Source organism: Amblyomma americanum, chromosome 1 (assembly GCF_052857255.1).
Source record: "Amblyomma americanum isolate KBUSLIRL-KWMA chromosome 1, ASM5285725v1, whole genome shotgun sequence".
Lineage (NCBI taxonomy): Eukaryota > Metazoa > Arthropoda > Arachnida > Ixodida > Ixodidae > Amblyomma > Amblyomma americanum.
Window position 1 is genome coordinate 287,479,871 of NC_135497.1, and position 25,604 is coordinate 287,505,474.

The 25,604-nt window shown below is 50.4% G+C and overlaps 4 long non-coding RNA genes across 4 annotated transcripts in view; all 4 read left to right on the forward strand.

Annotated features, from left to right (window-relative positions):
• Positions 1 to 867: 867 nt before the first annotated feature.
• On the forward strand, positions 868 to 11,820 carry LOC144097841 (uncharacterized). Its single transcript, XR_013307103.1, has 5 exons — positions 868 to 973; positions 1,112 to 1,213; positions 1,348 to 1,451; positions 1,589 to 1,691; positions 11,718 to 11,820. It is a non-coding gene; the product is annotated as an uncharacterized LOC144097841 (long non-coding RNA).
• LOC144097833 (uncharacterized) lies at positions 9,783 to 10,366 on the forward strand. Its single transcript, XR_013307102.1, has 3 exons — positions 9,783 to 9,888; positions 10,027 to 10,130; positions 10,269 to 10,366. It is a non-coding gene; the product is annotated as an uncharacterized LOC144097833 (long non-coding RNA).
• Positions 11,821 to 16,746: 4,926 nt separating the features above from the next.
• The window catches only part of LOC144097907 (uncharacterized), a 78,493-nt gene continuing 69,635 nt past the window's right edge, over positions 16,747 to 25,604 (forward strand). Inside the window, exon 1 of the long non-coding RNA XR_013307111.1 lies at positions 16,747 to 16,820. This is a non-coding gene — a long non-coding RNA (uncharacterized LOC144097907). The remainder of the gene's footprint in view (positions 16,821 to 25,604) is intronic.
• On the forward strand, positions 21,568 to 22,104 carry LOC144097917 (uncharacterized). The gene is made up of 3 exons (XR_013307113.1): positions 21,568 to 21,612; positions 21,772 to 21,875; positions 22,014 to 22,104. It is a non-coding gene; the product is annotated as an uncharacterized LOC144097917 (long non-coding RNA).

The following is a 25,604-nucleotide window of genomic DNA, read 5'->3' on the forward strand; positions in this document are numbered from 1 at the left end:
GCCTAAGGTATGTATATTGTCGCGTTTACATGAATACGAAGTAAACGCCTGTTTAAGAGAGAAAAGTAGCTGCTTTCCTCTTTTTATGCGCGACGGCGTTTTATAGTACATAAAGAGTACGGTGCCGTTCTTTTACAGGGCCACGTCCCCAGCCTTAAGGTTCCACGGTGACGGCGGACCTTTTCTCCGCAGCTGCCCCCCTATGGCCGTGGAGGATTCCTGGTCGCAGCAGATTGCCTACGGTAGGTGCATGTCTGTAGTCGCGTTTACATGAATACGAAGTAAACGTCTGCTTTAGAAAGTACAGAAGCTGCTTTCCTCTTTTTGTGCACGTACAGTGATTGATAGTACATAAAGAGTATGGTGCCGTTCTTTTACAGGGCCACATCTCCAGCCTTAAGGTTCCACGGTGACGGCGGACCTTTTCTCCGCAGCTGCCCCCCTATGGCCGTGGAGGATTCCTGGTCGCAGCAGATTGCCTACGGTAGGTGCATGTCTATAGTCGTGTTTACATGAATACGAAGTAACTGTCTGCTTAAGAGAGTACAGAAGCTGCTTTCCTCTTTTTGTGCATGTACAGCGTTTTATAGTCCATAAAGAGCACGGTGCCGTTCTTTTACAGGGCCACGTCCCCAGCCGTAAGGTTCCACGGTGGCGGTGGATTTTTTCTCCGCAGCTTCCCCCTCCTACTCTGGCCGTGGTGGTTTTCAGGTCGGATCAGGTCGCCTAAGGTAGGTGTATGTCTACAGTCGCCTTTACATGAATGCGAAGTAAATGCCTTTTTAAGGGAGTAAAGTAGCTGCTTTCCTCTTTTTGTGCACGTACAGCGTTTTATAGTACATAAAGAGTACGGTGCCGTTCTTTTACAGGGCCACGTCCCCAGCCTTAAGGTTCCACGGTGACGGCGGATGTTTTTTTCCGCAGCTGCCCCCTCTGACCATGGTGGATTTGAGGTCGGAGCAGGTCGCCTAAGGTGGGTGCATGTCTATTGTCGGGCTTATGTGAATACGAAGTAAACGCTTGCTTAAGGGAGTACAGTAGCTGATTTCCTCTTTTTGTGCGGGTACGGCGTTTTATAGACGATAAAAAGCATGGTGCCGTTCTTTTACAGGGCCACGTCCCCAGCCGTAAGGTTCCACAGTGGCGGTGGACTTTATCTCCGCAGCTCCCCCGTCTTGCCGTGGTGATTCGACATCGGAGCAGATTGGCTACGGTAGGTGCATGTCTGTAGTCGTGCTTACGTGTATACGAAGTAAAGGGCTGCTTGAGTACAGCAGCTGCTTTAGCCTTTTTGTGCGCGTACGGCTTTTTATAGTCACTAAACAGCAATGTGCCGTTATTTTACAGGGCCACGTCACCAGCCTTAAGGTTCCACAGTGACTGCGGACCATTTGTCCGCAGCTGCCCCCCTCTGGCCATGGTGGATTCGAGGTCGCAGCAGATTGCCCACGGTATGTGATGTCTGTAGTCGCGCTTATGTGAATACGAAGTAAACGCTTGATTAAGGGAGTACAGTAGCTGCTTTCCTCCTTTTGTGCACGTACAGCTTTTTATAGTACATAAAGAGTATGTTGCCATTCATTTACAGGGCCACATCTCCAGCCTTAAGGTTCCACGGTGACGGCGGACCTTTTCTCCGCAGCTGCCCCCTCTGGCCGTGGTGGATTCCAGGTCGCAGCAGATTGCCTACGGTAGGTGCATATCTATAGTCACGTTTACATGAATACGAAGCAAACATGTGCTTAAGAAAAAACAGAAGCTGCCTTCCTCTTTTTGTGCACGTACAGCGCTTTATAGTACATGAAGAGTACGGTGCCGTTTTTTTACAGGGCCATGTCCCCAGCCTTAAGGTTCCACGGTGACGGCGGACTTTTTGTCCGCAGCTGCCCCTCTGACCGTGGCGGATTTGAGGTCGGAGCAATTCGCCTAAGGTAGGTGCATGTATATTGTCGCGTTTACATGAATACGAAGTAAACGCCTGTTTAAGAGAGAAAAGTAGCTGCTTTCGTCTTTTTATGCGCGACGGCGTTTTATAGTACTTAAAGAGTACGGTGCCGTTCTTTTACAGGGCCACGTCCCCAGCCTTAAGGTTCCACGGTGACGGCGGACCTTTTCTCCCCAGCTGCCCCCCTATGGCCGTGGAGGATTCCTGGTCGCAGCAGATTGCCTACGGTAGGTGCATGTCTGTAGTGCGTTTACATGAATACGAAGCAAACGTCTGCTTTAGAGAGTACAGAAGCTGCTTTCCTCTTTTTGTGCACGTACAGTAATTTATAGTACATAAAGAGTACGGTGCCGTTCTTTTACAGGGCCATGTCCCCAGCCTTAAGGTTCCACGGTGACGGCGGACTTTTTGTCCGCAGCTGCCCCTCTGACCGTGGCGGATTTGAGGTCGGAGCAATTCGCCTAAGGTAGGTGCATGTATATTGTCGCGTTTACATGAATACGAAGTAAACGCCTGTTTAAGAGAGAAAAGTAGCTGCTTTCCTCTTTTTATGCGCGACGGCGTTTTATAGTACATATAGAGTACGGTGCCGTTCTTTTACAGGGCCACGTCCCCAGCCTTAAGGTTCCACGGTGACGGCGGACCTTTTCTCCGCAGCTGCCCCCCTATGGCCGTGGAGGATTCCTGGTCGCAGCAGATTGCCTACGGTAGGTGCATGTCTGTAGTCGCGTTTACATGAATACGAAGTAAACGTCTGCTTTAGAGAGTACAGAAGCTGCTTTCCTCTTTTTGTGCACGTACAGTGATTTATAGTACATAAAGAGTATGGTGCCGTTCTTTTACAGGGCCACATCTCCAGCCTTAAGGTTCCATTGTGACGGCGGACCTTTTCTCCGCAGCTGCCCCCCTATGGCCGTGGAGGATTCCTGGTCGCAGCAGATTGCCTACGGTAGGTGCATGTCTGTAGTCGCGCTTATGTGAATACGAAGTAAACGCTTGATTATGGGAGTACAGCAGCTGCTTTCCTCCTTTTGTGCACGTACAGCCTTTTATAGTACATAAAGAGTATGGTGCCGTTCTTTTACAGGGCCACATCTCCAGCCTTAAGGTTCCACGGTGACGGCGGACCTTTTCTCCGCAGCTGCCCCCCTATGGCCGTGGAGGATTCCTGGTCGCAGCAGATTGCCTACGGTAGGTGCATGTCTGTAGTCGCGTTTACATGAATACGAAGTAAACGTCTGCTTTAGAGAGTACAGAAGCTGCTTTCCTCTTTTTGTGCACGTACAGTGATTTATAGTACATAAAGAGTATGGTGCCGTTCTTTTACAGGGCCACATCTCCAGCCTTAAGGTTCCATTGTGACGGCGGACCTTTTCTCCGCAGCTGCCCCCCTATGGCCGTGGAGGATTCCTGGTCGCAGCAGATTGCCTACGGTAGGTGCATGTCTGTAGTCGCGCTTATGTGAATACGAAGTAAACGCTTGATTATGGGAGTACAGCAGCTGCTTTCCTCCTTTTGTGCACGTACAGCCTTTTATAGTACATATAGAGTACGGTGCCGTTCTTTTACAGGGCCACGTCCCCAGCCTTAAGGTTCCACGGTGACGGCGGACCTTTTCTCCGCAGCTGCCCCCCTATGGCCGTGGAGGATTCCTGGTCGCAGCAGATTGCCTACGGTAGGTGCATGTCTGTAGTCGCGTTTACATGAATACGAAGTAAACGTCTGCTTTAGAGAGTACAGAAGCTGCTTTCCTCTTTTTGTGCACGTACAGTGATTTATAGTACATAAAGAGTATGGTGCCGTTCTTTTACAGGGCCACATCTCCAGCCTTAGGGTTCCACGGTGACGGCGGACCTTTTCTCCGCAGCTGCCCCCCTATGGCCGTGGAGGATTCCTGGTCGCAGCAGATTGCCTACGGTAGGTGCATGTCTGTAGTCGCGTTTACATGAATACGAAGCAAACGTCTGCTTTAGAGAGTACAGAAGCTGCTTTCCTCTTTTTGTGCACGTACAGCGCTTTATAGTACATAAAGAGTACGGTGCCGTTCTTTTACAGGGCCATGTCCCCAGCCTTAAGGTTCCACGGTGACGGCGGACTTTTTGTCCGCAGCTGCCCCTCTGACCGTGGCGGATTTGAGGTCGGAGCAATTCGCCTAAGGTAGGTGCATGTATATTGTCGCGTTTACATGAATACGAAGTAAACGCCTGTTTAAGAGAGAAAAGTAGCTGCTTTCCTCTTTTTATGCGCGACGGCGTTTTATAGTACATATAGAGTACGGTGCCGTTCTTTTACAGGGCAACATCTCCAGCCTTAAGGTTCCACGGTGACGGCGGACCTTTTCTCCGCAGCTGCCCCCTATGGCCGTGGAGGATTCCTGGTCGCAGCAGATTGCCTACGGTAGGTGCATGTCTGTAGTCGCGTTTACATGAATACGAAGCAAACGTCTGCTTTAGAGAGTACAGAAGCTGCTTTCCTCTTTTTGTGCACGTACAGCGCTTTATAGTACATAAAGAGTACGGTGCCGTTTTTTTACAGGGCCATGACCCCAGCCTTAAGGTTCCACGGTGACGGCGGACTTTTTGTCCGCAGCTGCCCCTCTGACCGTGGCGGATTTGAGGTCGGAGCAATTCGCCTAAGGTAGGTGCATGTATATTGTCGCGTTTACATGAATACGAAGTAAACGCCTGTTTAAGAGAGAAAAGTAGCTGCTTTCCTCTTTTTATGCGCGACGGCGTTTTATAGTACATAAAGAGTACGGTGCCGTTCTTTTACAGGGCCACGTCCCCAGCCTTAAGGTTCCACGGTGACGGCGGACCTTTTCTCCGCAGCTGCCCCCCTATGGCCGTGGAGGATTCCTGGTCGCAGCAGATTGCCTACGGTAGGTGCATGTCTGTAGTCGCGTTTACATGAATACGAAGTAAACGTCTGCTTTAGAGAGTACAGAAGCTGCTTTCCTCTTTTTGTGCACGTACAGTGATTTATAGTACATAAAGAGTACGGTGCCGTTCTTTTACAGGGCCACTTCACCAGCCTTAAGGTTCCACGGTGACGGCGGACCTTTTGTCTGCAGCTGCCCTCCTCTGGCCATGGTGGATTCGAGGTCGCAGCATATTGCCTACGGTATGTGCATGTCTGTAGTCGCGCTTATGTGAATACGAAGTAAACGCTTGATTAAGGGAGTACAGCAGCTGCTTTCCTCCTTTTGTGCACGTACAGCCTTTTATAGTACATAAAGAGTATGGTGCCGTTCTTTTAAAGGGCCACATCTCCAGCCTTAAGGTTCCACGGTGACGGCGGACCTTTTCTCCGCAGCTGCCCCCCTATGGCCGTGGAGGATTCCTGGTCGCAGCAGATTGCCTACGGTAGGTGCATGTCTGTAGTCGCGCTTATGTGAATACGAAGTAAACGCTTGATTATGGGAGTACAGCAGCTGCTTTCCTCCTTTTGTGCACGTACAGCCTTTTATAGTACATAAAGAGTATGGTGCCGTTCTTTTACAGGGCAACATCTCCAGCCTTAAGGTTCCACGGTGACGGCGGACCTTTTCTCCGCAGCTGCCCCCTATGGCCGTGGAGGATTCCTGGTCGCAGCAGATTGCCTACGGTAGGTGCATGTCTGTAGTCGAGTTTACATGAATACGAAGCAAACGTCTGCTTCAGAGAGTACAGAAGCTGCTTTCCTCTTTTTGCGCACGTACAGCGCTTTATAGTACATAAAGAGTACGGTGCCGTTTTTTTACAGGGCCATGTCCCCAGCCTTAAGGTTCCACGGTGACGGCGGACTTTTTGTCCGCAGCTGCCCCTCTGACCGTGGCGGATTTGAGGTCGGAGCAATTCGCCTAAGGTAGGTGCATGTATATTGTCACGTTTACATGAATACGAAGTAAACGCCTGTTTAAGAGAGAAAAGTAGCTGCTTTCCTCTTTTTATGCGCGACGGCGTTTTATAGTACATAAAGAGTACGGTGCCGTTCTTTTACAGGGCCACGTCCCCAGCCTTAAGGTTGCACGGTGACGGCGGACCTTTTCTCCGCAGCTGCCCCCCTATGGCCGTGGAGGATTCCTGGTCGCAGCAGATTGCCTACGGTAGGTGCATGTCTGTAGTCGCGTTTACATGAATACGAAGCAAACGTCTGCTTTAGAGAGTACAGAAGCTGCTTTCCTCTTTTTGTGCGCGTACAGTGATTTATAGTACATAAAGAGTACGGTGCCCTTCTTTTACAGGGCCATGTCCCCAGCCTTAAGGTTCCACGGTGACGGCGGACTTTTTGTCCGCAGCTGCCCCTCTGACCGTGGCGGATTTGAGGTCGGAGCAATTCGCCTAAGGTAGGTGCATGTATATTGTCGCGTTTACATGAATACGAAGTAAACGCCTGTTTAAGAGAGAAAAGTAGCTGCTTTCCTCTTTTTATGCGCGACGGCGTTTTATAGTACATATAGAGTACGGTGCCGTTCTTTTACAGGGCAACATCTCCAGCCTTAAGGTTCCACGGTGACGGCGGACCTTTTCTCCGCAGCTGCCCCCTATGGCCGTGGAGGATTCCTGGTCGCAGCAGATTGCCTACGGTAGGTGCATGTCTGTAGTCGCGTTTACATGAATACGAAGCAAACGTCTGCTTTAGAGAGTACAGAAGCTGCTTTCCTCTTTTTGTGCACGTACAGCGCTTTATAGTACATAAAGAGTACGGTGCCGTTTTTTTACAGGGCCATGACCCCAGCCTTAAGGTTCCACGGTGACGGCGGACTTTTTGTCCGCAGCTGCCCCTCTGACCGTGGCGGATTTGAGGTCGGAGCAATTCGCCTAAGGTAGGTGCATGTATATTGTCGCGTTTACATGAATACGAAGTAAACGCCTGTTTAAGAGAGAAAAGTAGCTGCTTTCCTCTTTTTATGCGCGACGGCGTTTTATAGTACATAAAGAGTACGGTGCCGTTCTTTTACAGGGCCACGTCCCCAGCCTTAAGGTTCCACGGTGACGGCGGACCTTTTCTCCGCAGCTGCCCCCCTATGGCCGTGGAGGATTCCTGGTCGCAGCAGATTGCCTACGGTAGGTGCATGTCTGTAGTCGCGTTTACATGAATACGAAGTAAACGTCTGCTTTAGAGAGTACAGAAGCTGCTTTCCTCTTTTTGTGCACGTACAGTGATTTATAGTACATAAAGAGTACGGTGCCGTTCTTTTACAGGGCCACTTCACCAGCCTTAAGGTTCCACGGTGACGGCGGACCTTTTGTCTGCAGCTGCCCTCCTCTGGCCATGGTGGATTCGAGGTCGCAGCATATTGCCTACGGTATGTGCATGTCTGTAGTCGCGCTTATGTGAATACGAAGTAAACGCTTGATTAAGGGAGTACAGCAGCTGCTTTCCTCCTTTTGTGCACGTACAGCCTTTTATAGTACATAAAGAGTATGGTGCCGTTCTTTTAAAGGGCCACATCTCCAGCCTTAAGGTTCCACGGTGACGGCGGACCTTTTCTCCGCAGCTGCCCCCCTATGGCCGTGGAGGATTCCTGGTCGCAGCAGATTGCCTACGGTAGGTGCATGTCTGTAGTCGCGCTTATGTGAATACGAAGTAAACGCTTGATTATGGGAGTACAGCAGCTGCTTTCCTCCTTTTGTGCACGTACAGCCTTTTATAGTACATAAAGAGTATGGTGCCGTTCTTTTACAGGGCAACATCTCCAGCCTTAAGGTTCCACGGTGACGGCGGACCTTTTCTCCGCAGCTGCCCCCTATGGCCGTGGAGGATTCCTGGTCGCAGCAGATTGCCTACGGTAGGTGCATGTCTGTAGTCGAGTTTACATGAATACGAAGCAAACGTCTGCTTCAGAGAGTACAGAAGCTGCTTTCCTCTTTTTGCGCACGTACAGCGCTTTATAGTACATAAAGAGTACGGTGCCGTTTTTTTACAGGGCCATGTCCCCAGCCTTAAGGTTCCACGGTGACGGCGGACTTTTTGTCCGCAGCTGCCCCTCTGACCGTGGCGGATTTGAGGTCGGAGCAATTCGCCTAAGGTAGGTGCATGTATATTGTCACGTTTACATGAATACGAAGTAAACGCCTGTTTAAGAGAGAAAAGTAGCTGCTTTCCTCTTTTTATGCGCGACGGTGTTTTATAGTACATAAAGAGTACGGTGCCGTTCTTTTACAGGGCCACGTCCACAGCCTTAAGGTTGCACGGTGACGGCGGACCTTTTCTCCGCAGCTGCCCCCCTATGGCCGTGGAGGATTCCTGGTCGCAGCAGATTGCCTACGGTAGGTGCATGTCTGTAGTCGCGTTTACATGAATACGAAGCAAACGTCTGCTTTAGAGAGTACAGAAGCTGCTTTCCTCTTTTTGTGCACGTACAGTGATTTATAGTACATAAAGAGTACGGTGCCCTTCTTTTACAGGGCCATGTCCCCAGCCTTAAGGTTCCACGGTGACGGCGGACTTTTTGTCCGCAGCTGCCCCTCTGACCGTGGCGGATTTGAGGTCGGAGCAATTCGCCTAAGGTAGGTGCATGTATATTGTCGCGTTTACATGAATACGAAGTAAACGCCTGTTTAAGAGAGAAAAGTAGCTGCTTTCCTCTTTTTATGCGCGACGGCGTTTTATAGTACATATAGAGTACGGTGCCGTTCTTTTACAGGGCCACGTCCCCAGCCTTAAGGTTCCACGGTGACGGCGGACCTTTTCTCCGCAGCTGCCCCCTATGGCCGTGGAGGATTCCTGGTCGCAGCAGATTGCCTACGGTAGGTGCATGTCTGTAGTCGCGTTTACATGAATACGAAGTAAACGTCTGCTTTAGAGAGTACAGAAGCTGCTTTCCTCTTTTTGTGCACGTACAGTGATTTATAGTACATAAAGAGTATGGTGCCGTTCTTTTACAGGGCCACATCTCCAGCCTTAAGGTTCCACGGTGACGGCGGACCTTTTCTCCGCAGCTGCCCCCCTATGGCCGTGGAGGATTCCTGGTCGCAGCAGATTGCCTACGGTAGGTGCATGTCTGTAGTCGCGCTTATGTGAATACGAAGTAAACGCTTGATTATGGGAGTACAGCAGCTGCTTTCCTCCTTTTGTGCATGTACAGCCTTTTATAGTACATAAAGAGTATGGTGCCGTTCTTTTACAGGGCCACATCTCCAGCCTTAAGGTTCCACGGTGACGGCGGACCTTTTCTCCGCAGCTGCCCCCCTATGGCCGTGGAGGATTCCTGGTCGCAGCAGATTGCCTACGGTAGGTGCATGTCTGTAGTCGCGTTTACATGAATACGAAGCAAACGTCTGCTTTAGAGAGTACAGAAGCTGCTTTCCTCTTTTTGTGCACGTACAGCGCTTTATAGTACATAAAGAGTACGGTGCCGTTCTTTTACAGGGCCATGTCCCCAGCCTTAAGGTTCCACGGTGACGGCGGACTTTTTGTCCGCAGCTGCCCCTCTGACCGTGGCGGATTTGAGGTCGGAGCAATTCGCCTAAGGTAGGTGCATGTATATTGTCGCGTTTACATGAATACGAAGTAAACGCCTGTTTAAGAGAGAAAAGTAGCTGCTTTCCTCTTTTTATGCGCGACGGCGTTTTATAGTTCATAAAGAGCACGGTGCCGTTCTTTTACAGGGCCACGTCCCCAGCCGTAAGGTTCCACGGTGGCGGTGGATTTTTTCTCCGCAGCTTCCCCCTCCCACTCTGGCCGTGGTGGTTTTGAGGTCGGATCAGGTCGCCTAAGGTAGGTGTATGTCTACAGTCGCCTTTCCATGAATGCGAAGTAAATGCCTTTTTAAGGGAGTAAAGTAGCTGCTTTCCTCTTTTTGTGCACGTACAGCGTTTTATAGTACATAAAGAGTACGGTGCCGTTCTTTTACAGGGCCACGTCCCCAGCCTTAAGGTTCCACGGTGACGGCGGATGTTTTTTTCCGCAGCTGCCCCCTCTGACCCTGGTGGATTTGAGGTCGGAGCAGGTCGCCTAAGGTAGGTGCATGTCTATTGTCGCGCTTACGTGAATACGAAGTAAACGTCTGCTTAAGAGAGTACAAAAGCTCCTTTCCTCTTTTTGTGCACGTACAGTGATTTATAGTACATAAAGAGTACGGTGCCGTTCTTTTACAGGGCCACTTCACCAGCCTTAAGGTTCCACGGTGACGGCGGACCTTTTGTCTGCAGCTGCCCCCCTCTGGCCATGGTGGATTCGAGGTCGCAGCATATTGCCTACGGTATGTGCATGTCTGTAGTCGCGCTTACGTGACTACGAAGTAAACGCTTGCTTAATGGAGTACAGTAGCTGCTTTCCTCCTTTTGTGCACGTACAGCCTTTTATAGTATATAAAGAGTATGGTGCCGTTCTTTTACAGGGCGACATCTCCAGCCTTAAGGTTCCACGGTGACGGCGGACCTTTTCTCCGCAGCTGCCCCCTATGGCCGTGGAGGATTCCTGGTCGCAGCAGATTGCCTATCGTAGGTGCATGTCTATAGTCGCGTTTACATGAATACGAAGTAAACGTCTGCTTAAGGGTGTACAGAACCTGCTTTCCTCTTTTTGTGCACGTACAGCCTTTTATAGTACATAAAGAGTATGGTGCCATTCTTTTACATGGCCACATCTCCAGCCTTAAGGCTCCACGGTGACGGCGGACCTTTTCTACGCAGCTGCCCCCCTCTGGCCGTGGTGGATTCCAGGTCGCAGCAGATTGCCTATGGTAGGTGCATGTCTATAGTCGCGTTTACATGAATACGAAGTAAACGTCTGCTTAACGTTGTACAGAACCTGCTTTCCTCTTTTTGTGCATGTACAGCGTTTTATAGTCCATAAAGAGCACGGTGCCGTTCTTTTACAGGGCCACTTCACCAGCCTTAAGGTTCCACGGTGACGGCGGACCTTTTGTCTGCAGCTGCCCCCCTCTGGCCATGGTGAATTCGAGGTCGCAGCATATTGCCTACGGTATGTGCATGTCTGTAGTCGCGCTTATGTGAATACGAAGTAAATGCTTGATTAAGGGAGTACAGCAGCTGCTTTCCTCCTTTTGTGCACGTACAGCTTTTTATAGTACATAAAGAGTATGGTGCCGTTCTTTTACAGGGCCACATCTCCAGCCTTAAGGTTCCAAGGTGACGGCGGACCTTTTCTCCGCAGCTGCCCCCCTATGGCCGTGGAGGATTCCTGGTCGCAGCAGATTGCCTACGGTAGGTGCATGTCTGTAGTCGCGTTTACATGAATACGAAGTAATCGTCTGCTTAAGGGTGTACAGAACCTGCATTCCTCTTTTTGTGCATATACAGCGTTTTATAGTCCATTAAGAGCACGGTGCCGTTCTTTTACAGGGCCTTGTCTCCAGCCTTAAGGTTCCACGGTGACGGTGGACTTTTGATCTGCAGCTACCCCTCTGACCGTGGTGGATTCGAGGCCGTAACAGATTGCCTACGGTAGATGCATGTCTATAGTAGCGCTTACGTGAATACTAAGTAAACACTTGCTTAAGGGAGTACAATAGCTGGTTACTCCTTTTGTGCGTGTACAGCGTTTTATAGTCCATAAAGAGCACGGTGCCGTTCTTTTACAGGGCCACCTCCCCAGCCGTAAGGTTCCATGGTGGCGGTGGATTTTTTCTCTCCAGCTCCCCCCACTCTGGCCATGGCGGATTTGAGGTCGGAGCAGGTCGCCTAAGGTAGGTGCATGTCTATGGTCGCGTTTACATGAATACGAACCAAACATGTGCTTAAGAAAAAACAGAAGCTGCTTTCCTCTTTTTGTGCACGTACAGCGCTTTATAGTACATAAAGAGTACGGTGCCGTTTTTTTACAGGGCCATGTCCCCAGCCTTAAGGTTCCACGGTGACGGCGGACTTTTTGTCCGCAGCTGCCCCTCTGACCGTGGCGGATTTGAGGTCGGAGCAGGTCGCCTAAGGTAGGTGCATGTCTATTGTCGGGCTTACGTGAATACGAAGTAAACGCTTGCTTAAGGGAGTACAGTAGCTGCTTTCCTCTTTTTGTGCGGGTACGGCGTTTTATAGACGATAAAAAGCATGGTGCCGTTCTTTTACAGGGCCACGTTTCCAGCCGTAAGGTTCCACAGTGGCGGTGGACTTTATCTCCGCAGCTCCCCCGTCTTGCCGTGGTGATTCGACATCGGAGAAGATTGGCTACGGTAGGTGCATGTCTGTAGTCGTGCTTACGTGTATACGAAGTAAAGGGCTGCTTGAGTACAGCAGCTGCTTTAGCCTTTTTGTGCGCGTACGGCTTTTTATAGTCACTAAACAGCAAGGTGCCGTTATTTTACAGGGCCACGTCACCAGCCTTAAGGTTCCACAGTGACGGCGGACCATTTGTCCGCAGCTGCTCCCCTCTGGCCATAGTGGATTCGAGGTCGCAGCAGATTGCCCACGGTATGTGATGTCTGTAGTCGCGCTTATGTGAATACGAAGTAAACGCTTGATTAAGGGAGTACAGTAGCTGTTTCCTCCTTTTGTGCACGTACAGCCTTTTATAGTACATAAAGAGTATGGTGCCATTCTTTTACAGGGCCACATCTCCAGCCTTAAGGTTCCACGGTGACGGCGGACCTTTTCTCCGCAGCTGCCCCCTCTGGCCGTGGTGGATTCCAAGTCGCAGCAGATTGCCTACGGTAGGTGCATATCTATAGTCACGTTTACATGAATACGAAGCAAGCATGTGCTTAAGAAAAAACAGAAGCTGCCTTCCTCTTTTTGTGCACGTACAGCGCTTTATAGTACATAAAGAGTACGGTGCCGTTTTTTTTACAGGGCCATGTCCCCAGCCTTAAGGTTCCACGGTGACGGCGGACTTTTTGTCCGCAGCTGCCCCTCTGACCGTGGCGGATTTGAGGTCGGAGCAATTCGCCTAAGGTAGGTGCATGTCTATTTACGCGTTTACATGAATACGAAGTAAACGCCTGTTTAAGAGAGAAAAGTAGCTGCTTTCCTCTTTTTATGCGCGACGGCGTTTTATAGTACATAAAGAGTACGGTGCCGTTCTTTTACAGGGCCACGTCCCCAGCCTTAAGGTTCCACGGTGACGGCGGACCTTTTCTCCGCAGCTGCCCCCTATGGCCGTGGAGGATTCCTGGTCGCAGCAGATTGCCTACGGTAGGTGCATGTCTGTAGTCGCGTTTATATGAATACGAAGTAAACGTCTGCTTTAGAGAGTACAGAAGCTGCTTTCCTCTTTTTGTGCACGTACAGCGCTTTATAGTACATAAAGAGTACGGTGCCGTTTTTTTACAGGGCCATGTCCCCAGCCTTAAGGTTCCACGGTGACGGCGGACTTTTTGTCCGCAGCTGCCCCTCTGACCGTGGCGGATTTGAGGTCGGAGCAGGTCGCCTAAGGTAGGTGCATGTCTATTTTCGCGTTTACACGAATACGAAGTAAACGCCTGTTTAAGAGAGAAAAGTAGCTGCTTTCCTCTTTTTATGCGCGACGGCGTTTTATAGTACATAAAGAGTATGGTGCCGTTCTTCTACAGGGCCACATCTCCAGCTTTAAGATTCCACGGTGACGGCGGACCTTTTCTCCGCAGCTGCCCCCCTATGGCCGTGGAGGATTCCTGGTCGCAGCAGATTGCCTACGGTAGGTGCATGTCTGTAGTCACGTTTACATGAATACGAAGTAATCGTCTGCTTAAGGGTGTACAGAACCTGCTTTCCTCTTTTTGTGCGTATACAGCGTTTTATAGTCCATTAAGAGCACGGTGCCGTTCTTTTACAGGGCCACGTCCCCAGCCGTAAGGTTCCACGGTGGAGGTGGATTTTTACTCCGCAGCTTCCCCCTTCCACTCTGGCCGTGGCGGATTTGAGGTCGCAGCAAGTCGCTTAAGGTAGGTGCATGTCTATTGTCGCGTTTACATGAATACGAAGTAAACGCCTGTTTAAGAGAGAAAAGTAGCTGCTTTCCTCTTTTTATGCGCGACGGCGTTTTATAGTACATAGAGTACGGTGCCGTTCTTTTACAGGGCCTTGTGTCCAGCCTTAAGGTTCCTCGGTGACGGTGGACTTTTTATCTGCAGCTCCCCCTCTGACCGTGGTGGATTCGAGGCCGGAACAGATTGCCTACGGTAGGTGCATGTCTGTAGTAGCCCTTACGTGAATACTAAGTAAACACTTGCTTAAGGGAATACAATAGCTGGTTACCTCCTTTTGTGCGTGTACAGCGTTTTATAGTCCATAAAGAGCACGGTGCCGTTCTTTTACAGGGCCACCTCCCCAGCCGTAAGGTTCCATGGTGGCGCTGGATTTTTTTCTCTCCAGCTCCTCATGTCTGTAGTCGCGCTTATGTGAATACGATGTAAACGCTTGATTAAGGGAGTACAGCAGCTGCTTTCCTCCTTTTGTGCACGTACAGCCTTTTATAGTACATAAAGAGTACGGTGCCGTTTTTTTTACAGGGCCATGTCCCCAGCCTTAAGGTTCCACGGTGACGGCGGTCTTTTTGTCCGCAGCTGCCCCTCTGACCGTGGCGGATTTGAGGTCGGAGCAATTCGCCTAAGGTAGGTGCATGTATATTGTCGCGTTTACATGAATACGAAGTAAACGCCTGTTTAAGAGAGAAAAGTAGCTGGTTTCCTCTTTTTATGCGCGACGGCGTTTTATAGTACATAAAGAGTACGGTGCCGTTCTTTTACAGGGCCACGTCCCCAGGGTTAAGGTTCCACGGTGACGGCGGACCTTTTCTCCGCAGCTGCCCCCTATGGCCGTGGAGGATTCCTGGTCGCAGCAGATTGCCTACGGTAGGTGCATGTCTGTAGTCGTGTTTACATGAATACGAAGTAAACGTCTGCTTTAGAGAGTACAGAAGCTGCTTTCCTCTTTTTGTGCACGTACAGCGCTTTATAGTACACTAAGAGTACGGTGCCGTTTTTTACAGGGCCATGTCCCCAGCATTAAGGTTGCACGGTGACGGCGGACTTTTTGTCCGCAGCTGCCACTCTGACCGTGGCGGATTTGAGGTCGGAGCAATTCGCCTAAGGTAGGTGCATGTATATTGTCGCGTTTACATGAATACGAAGTAAACGCCTGTTTAAGAGAGAAAAGTAGCTGCTTTCCTCTTTTTATGCGCGACGGCTTTTTATAGTACATAAAGAGTACGGTGCCGTTCTTTTACAGGGCCACGTCCCCAGCCTTAAGGTTCCACGGTGACGGCGGACCTTTTCTCCGCAGCTGCCCCCCTATGGCCGTGGAGGATTCCTGGTCGCAGCAGATTGCCTACGGTAGGTGCATGTCTGTAGTCGCGTTTACATGAATACGAAGCAAACGTCTGCTTTAGAGAGTACAGAAGCTGCTTTCCTCTTTTTGTGCACGTACAGTGATTTATAGTACATAAAGAGTACGGTGCCGTTCTTTTACAGGGCCATGTCCCCATCCTTAAGGTTCCACGGTGACGGCGGACTTTTTGTCCGCAGCTGCCCCTCTGACCGTGGCGGATTTGAGGTCGAGCAATTCGCCTAAGGTAGGTGCATGTATATTGTCGCGTTTACATGAATACGAAGTAAACGCCTGTTTAGGAGAGAAAAGTAGCTGCTTTCCTCTTTTTATATGCGACGGCGTTTTTTAGTACATAAAGAGTACGGTGCCGTTCTTTTACAGGGCCACGTCCCCAGCCTTAAGGTTCCACGGTGACGGCGGACCTTTTCTCCGCAGCTGCCCCCCTATGGCCGTGGAGGATTCCTGGTAGCAGCAGATTGCCTACGGTAGGTGCATGTCTGTAGTCGCGTTTACATGAATACGAAGTAAACGTCTGCTTTAGAGAGTACAGAAGCTGCTTTCCTCTTTTTGTGCACGTACAGTGATTTATAGTACATAAAGAGTACGGTGCCGTTCTTTTACAGGGCCACTTCACCAGCCTTAAGGTTCCACGGTGACGGCGGACCTTTTGTCTGCAGCTGCCCTCCTCTGGCCATGGTGGATTCGAGGTCGCAGCATATTGCCTACGGTATGTACATGTCTGTAGTCGCGCTTATGTGAATACGAAGTAAACGCTTGATTAAGGGAGTACAGCAGCTGCTTTCCTCCTTTTGTGCACGTACATCCTTTTATAGTACATAAAGAGTATGGTGCCGTTCTTTTACAGGGCCACATCTCCAGCCTTAAGGTTCCACGGTGACGGCGGACCTTTACTCCGCAGCTGCCCCCCTATGGCCGTGGAGGATACCTGGTCGCAGCAGATTGCCTACGGTAGGTGCATGTCTGTAGTCGCGTTTACATGAATACGAAGCAAACGTCTGCTCTAGAGAGTACAGAAGCTGCTTTCCTCTTTTTGTGCACGTACAGCGCTTTATAGTACATAAAGAGTACGGTGCCATTTTTTTACAGGGCCATGACCCCAGCCTTAAGGTTCCAAGGTGACGGCGGACTTTTTGTCCGCAGCTGCCCCTCTGACCGTGGCGGATTTGAGGTCGGAGCAATTCGCCTAAGGTAGGTGCATGTATATTGTCGCGTTTACATGAATACGAAGTAAACGCCTGTTTAAGAGAGAAAAGTAGCTGCTTTCCTCTTTTTATGCGCGACGGCGTTTTATAGTACATAAAGATTACGGTGCCGTTCTTTTACAGGGCCACGTCCCCAGCCTTAAGGTTCCACGGTGACGGCGGACCTTTTCTCCGCAGCTGCCCCCCTATGGCCGTGGAGGATTCCTGGTCGCAGCAGATTGCCTACGGTAGGTGCATGTCTGTAGTCGCGTTTACATGAATACGAAGCAAACGTCTGCTTTAGAGAGTACACAAGCTGCTTTCCTCTTTTTGTGCACGTACAGTGATTTATAGTACATAAAGAGTACGGTGCCGTTCTTTTACAGGGCCACTTCACCAGCCTTAAGGTTCCACGGTGAAGGCGGATGTTTTTTCCGCAGCTGCCCCCTCTGACCGTGGTGGATTTGAGGTCGGAGCAGGTCGCCTAAGGTAGGTGCATGTCTATTGTCGGGCTTACGTGAATACGAAGTAAACGCTTGCTTAAGGGAGTACAGTAGCTGCTTTCCTCTTTTTGTGCGGGTACGGCGTTTTATAGACGATAAAAAGCATGGTGCCGTTCTTTTACAGGGCCACGTTTCCAGCCGTAAGGTTCCACAGTGGCGGTGGACTTTATCTCCGCAGCTCCCCCGTCTTGCCGTGGTGATTCGACATCGGAGAAGATTGGCTACGGTAGGTGCATGTCTGTAGTCGTGCTTACGTGTATACGAAGTAAAGGGCTGCTTGAGTACAGCAGCTGCTTTAGCCTTTTTGTGCGCGTACGGCTTTTTATAGTCACTAAACAGCAAGGTGCCGTTATTTTACAGGGCCACGTCACCAGCCTTAAGGTTCCACAGTGACGGCGGACCATTTGTCCGCAGCAGCTCCCCTCTGGCCATGGTGGATTCGAGGTCGCAGCAGATTGCCCACGGTATGTGATGTCTGTAGTCGCGCTTATGTGAATACGAAGTAAACGCTTGATTAAGGGAGTACAGTAGCTGTTTCCTCCTTTTGTGCACGTACAGCCTTTTATAGTACATAAAGAGTATGGTGCCATTCTTTTACAGGGCCACATCTCCAGCCTTAAGGTTCCACGGTGACGGCGGACCTTTTCTCCGCAGCTGCCCCCTCTGGCCGTGGTGGATTCCAGGTCGCAGCAGATTGCCTACGGTAGGTGCATATCTATAGTCACGTTTACATGAATACGAAGCAAGCATGTGCTTAAGAAAAAACAGAAGCTGCCTTCCTCTTTTTGTGCACGTACAGCGCTTTATAGTACATAAAGAGTACGGTGCCGTTTTTTTTACAGGGCCATGTCCCCAGCCTTAAGGTTCCACGGTGACGGCGGACTTTTTGTCCGCAGCTGCCCCTCTGACCGTGGCGGATTTGAGGTCGGAGCAATTCGCCTAAGGTAGGTGCATGTCTATTTACGCGTTTACATGAATACGAAGTAAACGCCTGTTTAAGAGAGAAAAGTAGCTGCTTTCCTCTTTTTATGCGCGACGGCGTTTTATAGTACATAAAGAGTACGGTGCCGTTCTTTTACAGGGCCACGTCCCCAGCCTTAAGGTTCCACGGTGACGGCGGACCTTTCCTCCGCAGCTGCCCCCCTATGGCCGTGGAGGATTCCTGGTCGCAGCAGATTGCCTACGGTAGGTGCATGTCTGTAGTCGCGTTTACATGAATACGAAGTAAACGTCTGCTTTAGAGAGTACAGAAGCTGCTTTCCTCTTTTTGTGCACGTACAGTGATTTATAGTACATAAAGAGTACGGTGCCGTTCTCTTACAGGGCCACTTCACCAGCCTTAAGGTTCCACGGTGACGGCGGACCTTTTGTCTGCAGCTGCTCTCCTCTGGCCATGGTGGATTCGAGGTCGCAGCACATTGCCTACGGTATGTGCATGTCTGTAGTCGCGCTTATGTGAATACGATGTAAACGCTTGATTAAGGGAGTACAGCAGCTGCTTTCCTCCTTTTGTGCACGTACAGCCTTTTATAGTACATAAAGAGTATGGTGCCGTTCTTTTACAGGGCCACATCTCCAGCCTTAAGGTTCCACGGTGACGGCGGACCTTTTCTCCGCAGCTGCCCCCTATGGCCGTGGAGGATTCCTGGTCGCAGCAGATTGCCTACGGTAGGTGCATGTCTGTAGTCGCGTTTACATGAATACGAAGCAAACGTCTGCTTTAGAGAGTACAGAAGCTGCTTTCCTCTTTTTGTGCACGTACAGCGCTTTATAGTACATAAAGAGTACGGTGCCGTTTTTTTACAGGGCCATGACCCCAGCCTTAAGGTTCCACGGTGACGGCGGTCTTTTTGTCCGCAGCTGCCCCTCTGACCGTGGCGGATTTGAGGTCGGAGCAATTCGCCTAAGGTAGGTGCATGTATATTGTCGCGTTTACATGAATACGAAGTAAACGAATGTTTAAGAGAGAAAAGTAGCTGATTTCCTCTTTTTATGCGCGACGGCGTTTTATAGTACATAAAGAGTACGGTGCCGTTCTTTTACAGGGCCACGTCCCCAGGGTTAAGGTTCCACGGTGACGGCGGACCTTTTCTCCGCAGCTGCCCCCTATGGCCGTGGAGGATTCCTGGTCGCAGCAGTTTGCCTACGGTAGGTGCATGTCTGTAGTCGCGTTTACATGAATACGAAGTAAACGTCTGCTTTAGAGAGTACAGAAGCTGCTTTCCTCTTTTTGTGCACGTACAGCGCTTTATAGTACATTAAGAGTACGGTGCCGTTTTTTACAGGGCCATGTCCCCAGCCTTAAGGTTCCACGGTGACGGCGGACTTTTTGTCCGCAGCTGCCACTCTGACCGTGGCGGATTTGAGGTCGGAGCAATTCGCCTAAGGTAGGTGCATGTATATTGTCGCGTTTACATGAATACGAAGTAAACGCCTGTTTAAGAGAGAAAAGTAGCTGCTTTCCTCTTTTTATGCGCGACGGCGTTTTATAGTACATAAAGAGTACGGTGCCGTTCTTTTACAGGGCCACGTCCCCAGCCTTAAGGTTCCACGGTGACGGCGGACCTTTTCTCCGCAGCTGCCCCCCTATGGCCGTGGAGGATTCCTGGTCGCAGCAGATTGCCTACGGTAGGTGCATGTCTGTAGTCGCGTTTACATGAATACGAAGCAAACGTCTGCTTTAGAGAGTACAGAAGCTGCTTTCCTCTTTTTGTGCACGTACAGTGATTTATAGTACATAAAGAGTACGGTGCCGTTCTTTTACAGGGCCATGTCCCCATCCTTAAGGTTCCACGGTGACGGCGGACTTTTTGTCCTAAGCTGCCCCTCTGACCGTGGCGGATTTGAGGTCGAGCAATTCGCCTAAGGTAGGTGCATGTATATTGTCGCGTTTACATCAATACGAAGTAAACGCCTGTTTAAGAGAGAAAAGTAGCTGCTTTCCTCTTTTTATGCGCGACGGCGTTTTTTAGTACATAAAGAGTACGGTGCCGTTCTTTTACAGGGCCACGTCCCCAGCCTTAAGGTTCCACGGTGACGGCGGACCTTTTCTCCGCAGCTGCCCCCCTATGGCCGTGGAGGATTCCTGGTAGCAGCAGATTGCCTACGGTAGGTGCATGTCTGTAGTCGCGTTTACATGAATACGAAGTAAACGTCTGCTTTAGAGAGTACAGAAGCTGCTTTCCTCTTTTTGTGCACGTACAGTGATTTATAGTACATAAAGAGTACGGTGCCGTTCTTTTACAGGGCCACTTCACCAGCCTTAAGGTTCCACGGTGACGGCGGACCTTTTGTCTGCAGCTCCCCTCCTCTGGCCATGGTGGATTCGAGGTCGCAGCATATTGCCTACGGTATGTGCATGTCTGTAGTCGCGCTTATGTGAATACGAAGTAAACGCTTGATTAAGGGAGTACAGCAGCTGCTTTCCTCCTTTTGTGCACGTACATCCTTTTATAGTACATAAAGAGTATGGTGCCGTTCTTTTACAGGGCCACATCTCCAGCCTTAAGGTTGCACGGTGACGGCGGTTCTTTTCTCCGCAGCTGCCCCCCTATGGCCGTGGAGGATTCCTGGTCGCAGCAGATTGCCTACGGTAGGTGCATGTCTGTAGTCGCGTTTACATGAATACGAAGCAAACGTCTGCTCTAGAGAGTACAGAAGCTGCTTTCCTCTTTTTGTGCACGTACAGCGCTTTATAGTACATAAAGAGTACGGTGCCGTTTTTTTACAGGGCCATGACCCCAGCCTTAAGGTTCCACGGTGACGGCGGACTTTTTGTCCGCAGCTGCCCCTCTGACCGTGGCGGATTTGAGGTCGGAGCAATTCGCCTAAGGTAGGTGCATGTATATTGTCGCGTTTACATGAATACGAAGTAAACGCCTGTTTAAGAGAGAAAAGTAGCTGCTTTCCTCTTTTTATGCGCGACGGCGTTTTATAGTACATAAAGATTACGGTGCCGTTCTTTTACAGGGCCACGTCCCCAGCCTTAAGGTTCCACGGTGACGGCGGACCTTTTCTCCGCAGCTGCCCCCCTATTGCCGTTGAGGATTCCTGGTCGCAGCAGATTGCCTACGGTAGGTGCATGTCTGTAGTCGCGTTTACATGAATACGAAGCAAACGTCTGCTTTAGAGAGTACACAAGCTGCTTTCCTCTTTTTGTGCACGTACAGTGATTTATAGTACATAAAGAGTACGGTGCCGTTCTTTTACAGGGCCACTTCACCAGCCTTAAGGTTCCACGGTGAAGGCGGACCTTTTGTCTGCAGCTGCCCTCCTCTGGCCATGGTGGATTCGAGGTCGCAGCATATTGCCTACGGTATGTGCATGTCTGTAGTCGCGCTTATGTGAATACGAAGTAAACGCTTGATTAAGGGAGTACAGCAGCTGCTTTCCTCCTTTTGTGCACGTACAGCCTTTTATAGTACATAAAGAGTATGGTGCCGTTCTTTTACAGGGCCACATCTCCAGCCTTAAGGTTCCACGGTGACGGCGGACCTTTTCTCCGCAGCTGCCCCCCTTTGGCCGTGGAGGATTCCTGGTCGCAGCAGATTGCCTACGGTAGGTGCATGTCTGTAGTCGCGTTTACATGAATACGAAGCAAACGTGTGCTTAAGAGAAAACAGAAGCTGCTTTCCTCTTTTTGTGCACGTACAGCGCTTTATAGTACATAAAGAGTACGGTGCCGTTTTTTTACAGGGCCATGACCCCAGCCTTAAGGTTCCACGGTGACGGCAGACTTTTTGTCCGCAGCTGCCCCCTCTGACCGTGGTGGATTCGAGGTAGGAGCAGATTGCCTACGGTAGGTGCATGTCTATGGTCGCGTGTACATGAATACGAAGTAAATGTCTGCTTAAGGGAGAACAGAAGCTGCTTTCCTCTTTTTGTGCACGTACAGCCTTTTAATAGTACATAAAGAGTACGGTGCCGTTCTTTTACAGGGCCACATCTCGAGCCTTAAGGTTCCACGGTGACGGCGGACCTTTTCTCCGCAGCTGTTCCCCTCTGGCCGTGGTGGATTCGAGGTCGCAGCAGATTGCCTATGGTATGTGCATGTCTGTAGTCGCGCTTACGTGAATACGATGTAAACGCTTACTTAAGGGAGTACAGTACCTGCTTTCCTCCTTTTGTGCGTGTACAGCGTTTTATAGTCCATAAAGAGCACGGTACCGTTCTTTTACAGGGCCAGGTCCTCAGCCGTAAGGTTCCACGGTGGCGATGGATTTTTTTCCGCAGCTCCCCCCCTCTCTGGCCGTGTTGGATTCGAGGTCGGAAGCTCGATTCGAGGTGTTGAAGCTCGAAATAAACACTTCGTGGCACCGCCATTGCACCGCACAGGTCTTGCGTCGGTTTGCAGAGCCGCAGCAGGAATTACAAACGCATGCAAAAGCCACAAGCAGTTCGAAATAAACACTTCGTGACACCGCCACTGCACAGGTCTTGCATCGGTTTGAAGAGGCGCTCTGTCAACTCCGTCAACATAGATGATTATAGAATTCAACTAGTGGAACTATCGCTCGCCACTGCTGAACGCGGCGAAGTTTGCAGTCGCTCTGAACACTGGTAATGTCAAGATGTGGCCAATATAACACGCTTCGCGACATCTCTGCCACTGCCCAGGCCGCGCTCCCCAGTTCAGTCGACGGATGGCCATCTTGCCCCGGCAGAGCAGAACCGAGGCGGAAGGAGGAGGGGCTCGGACGTCACTGACGTCACGGGAAAAGCAGCCAATAGCTGCAATCCGGTCCCCGGCCGGATGCGCTCGTCTGCCAGAAAGTTGAAGTTGACCAACTTTCCATCCGTTCGCCGAACGAGGCGGATCCGCCAGGCCCGCTCGCGAAGCGGACGAGGCGGAAGGCGCTCCGAAACGATCGTACAACGGCCCTTAACCGATCTCTAGCAGAGCGAACATGTGCACGACAGGGAGATGCCTCCGTTCTCTATACAACCATGATGTAGCGATTCTTCGGCAGACTCATCAATTCGGCCTATCAGATCCTGTATTGTCACGCCTTGGAGCACTCGACAGATTTGTCAGCAGTAGGTGTATACACTCGGGGAGAGCGTATGGGGAGAGCTTTGAAAGGTTTTCATGGTTCAAATGAGTGCAGGATAAGTAGTAGATTGTTCTTTAGGTTCTCTTGTACTGACTTCGGTTCCTATCTTGTGTTGCAGCGTCCGCAGCCGAATGAATGCGCCTTAGTTTTATGACGACGACGCCGTTCTGCGTTCCATCTTTTAGCATGTGTGTGCATCTTGGAGCATATATGCAAGCTGTTACTGTTGCCTTTGGGGGGATGGAGCGCTGTCAAGCTGTGTTAAAACAACTTTTTCTCCTCCCTCCCTTTTCACTTTTAGTGTGGAATAAATAAATAAATGTTCAAAAATGTTCAAGACGATAGTGCAGAAGGAGAACAGCGGCGTACCGATCGTCCGTGTTCAGAGACAGCTCGCGCGGCTGCCGGCCAGGACATTCGGATGGTTCGACTCGTCAGAGGCCACGATTTCGCTTGGCCACTTACAAGTTTCCAGGAGAGATATGCGTCGAACCAGTTGGAAGAGTCTACGCCTGCACCTCCAGTGCACCTCGTGCACCTCTATTGACACATGCGCAGTAGAACAGTTCCTCGGCCAAGGGTCGAATCACAGCCATCAATGAGAGGAACAGCGATTTCATCGTGACACCACTCCGACCGTTACAGTGTCCATTTTCCTTTTAGCGACTCCACAGGGTGGCCCGCCGGTTCCGGGGGGCTGAAGGTTGGCGATCTCGTCGAAATAGAGACAGCGTGGGGCCCTGTGCGGTCTTACTGCGGATACAAAGCGAAGGTCGTGCGCTATGTAGACGCCGGAAACACACCTGCAGAAGCGCCAGAGCCGCGTGGCCCCGACGACAAGCAGGTAATCGCCGACCGGGTGGGAATGGTCTCATTCATCCGACCAGGCCACGGTGTAATTAAGTTCGGGGAAAGAGACGACGAGCGCTATTTCTTCAGCAGGCGAAGCATGCCTAGATCTCTGCTCCCGTGCGGATAAAAGCTCGTGGACGCCTTCTGAGTGGGGCAGAAGGTATGGTTTGAGGCGCAGCCGTACTTGAAGGGTAATGGCCCCTGCAAATGGTATGCGATGGTAGTACGCGCTGTGCAGCGCGGAAGTGCCCCCACTGTTTTCGACGACGGTGACCAGGCGTCTGGTTCTGCATCGCGTACTGCCAACGAACAGCGAAGTAAAAGGCTGGAGCTTCCAGGCACCGGTGCTGCAAGAAAGCCAACTCGGTCGGGCTGCGGGGACAGTGCTCAGAGTGCCACAACAAAGGAGCGCCCAAACGGCCCCACAATCCAGGGGCTCAGGTTCGAAACGCAACAGTATGCCTTCAAATCATTTGTTTTTGAGTCCCCTTATGTACTGCAGCGTCAAAAAATAAGCCTATCCTAGCTGTAAACAGAAAATTTATCCACATGTCTTGAGTTTTAACGCGAGGGCGTTAAGGAGCTCAAAAGGCGACGGGTGCCGCGACTCCCTCACGTTGTTCGGCGCAGTAACTGTGAGATCTCGACATATCAGTGGACACCTACAACCCCGCGAAAGCGTGTGTTTTGAGGAAAGAAAACGTTATCGACGAAAGGTAAGGGCGCAGTATAGCTCTCACATATCGACATCTCGGTGGATACCTCAACCCCGCAAAAGCCTGTTTTGAGGAAAGGAAACGCGTGTTTTGAGGAAAGAAAATGTTAGTGACGAAAGGAAAGGGCGCAATAGCTCTCAGATCTCGACAGCTTGGTGGACACCTCAGCCCCGCGAAAGCATGTGCTTTGAGGAAAGCAAACGTTATCGACGAAAGGAAAGGGCGCAGTATAGCTCACATCTCGACGGGCACCTCAACTATGCGAAAGCATGTTTTGAGGAAAGACAACGTTATCGGCGAAAGGAAAGGGCGCAGTATAGCTCTATCTCGACATCTCGGTGGACACCTCACCCAGCGAAAGCATGTTTTGAGGAAAGAAAACGTTAGTGACGAAAGGAAAGGGCGCAGTAGCTTTCAGATCTCGACAGCTCGGTGGACACCTAAACCCTGCGAAAGTATGTGTTTTGAGGAAAGAAAACGTTATCGACGAAAGGAAAGGGCGCAGTATAGCTCTCATATCTCATCTCATCTCAGTGGACGCCTCTACCCCGCGAAAGCATGTTTAAAAGAAAACGTGTGGTTTGGAGAAAGAAAACGTTAGTGACGAAAGGAAAGGGCGCAGTAGCTGCCAGATATCGACAGCTCGGCGGGCACCTCAACCCCGCGAAAGCATATGTTTTGAGGAAAAAAAACGTTATCGACGAAAGAAAAGGACACAGTATAGATCTCACATATCGACATCTCGGTGGACACCTCAACCTCGCGAAAGCATGTGCTTTGAGGAAAGAAAACGCTATTAACGAAAGGAAAGTGCACAGTAGCTCTGATATCTCCGACATCTATTACATTTTGCTTCCACATTTTGCGGACACTCTTTCGCCGACATAGCCTGGTAATGCTTTTGCATTAATAATGCCACTAAGAAAATGACAGCTCACGACCAACCAGCTTTATTTTAAAAGAAGGGATTTCATCGTTCCCCTGAGCGGTATTTTTTAGACTAGAAGTTACCTAAAAGACTTCGTCTGGAGCAGCAAGGCGTAAGTGAAAAGAATGAGAGCATCGACGAGGACCACGGAATCTGTTTGGAGGCGAGGAACCGCAGCGCGAGAAGGAATTAAATGCATTAGCAATGTCGGTTTGATTAGT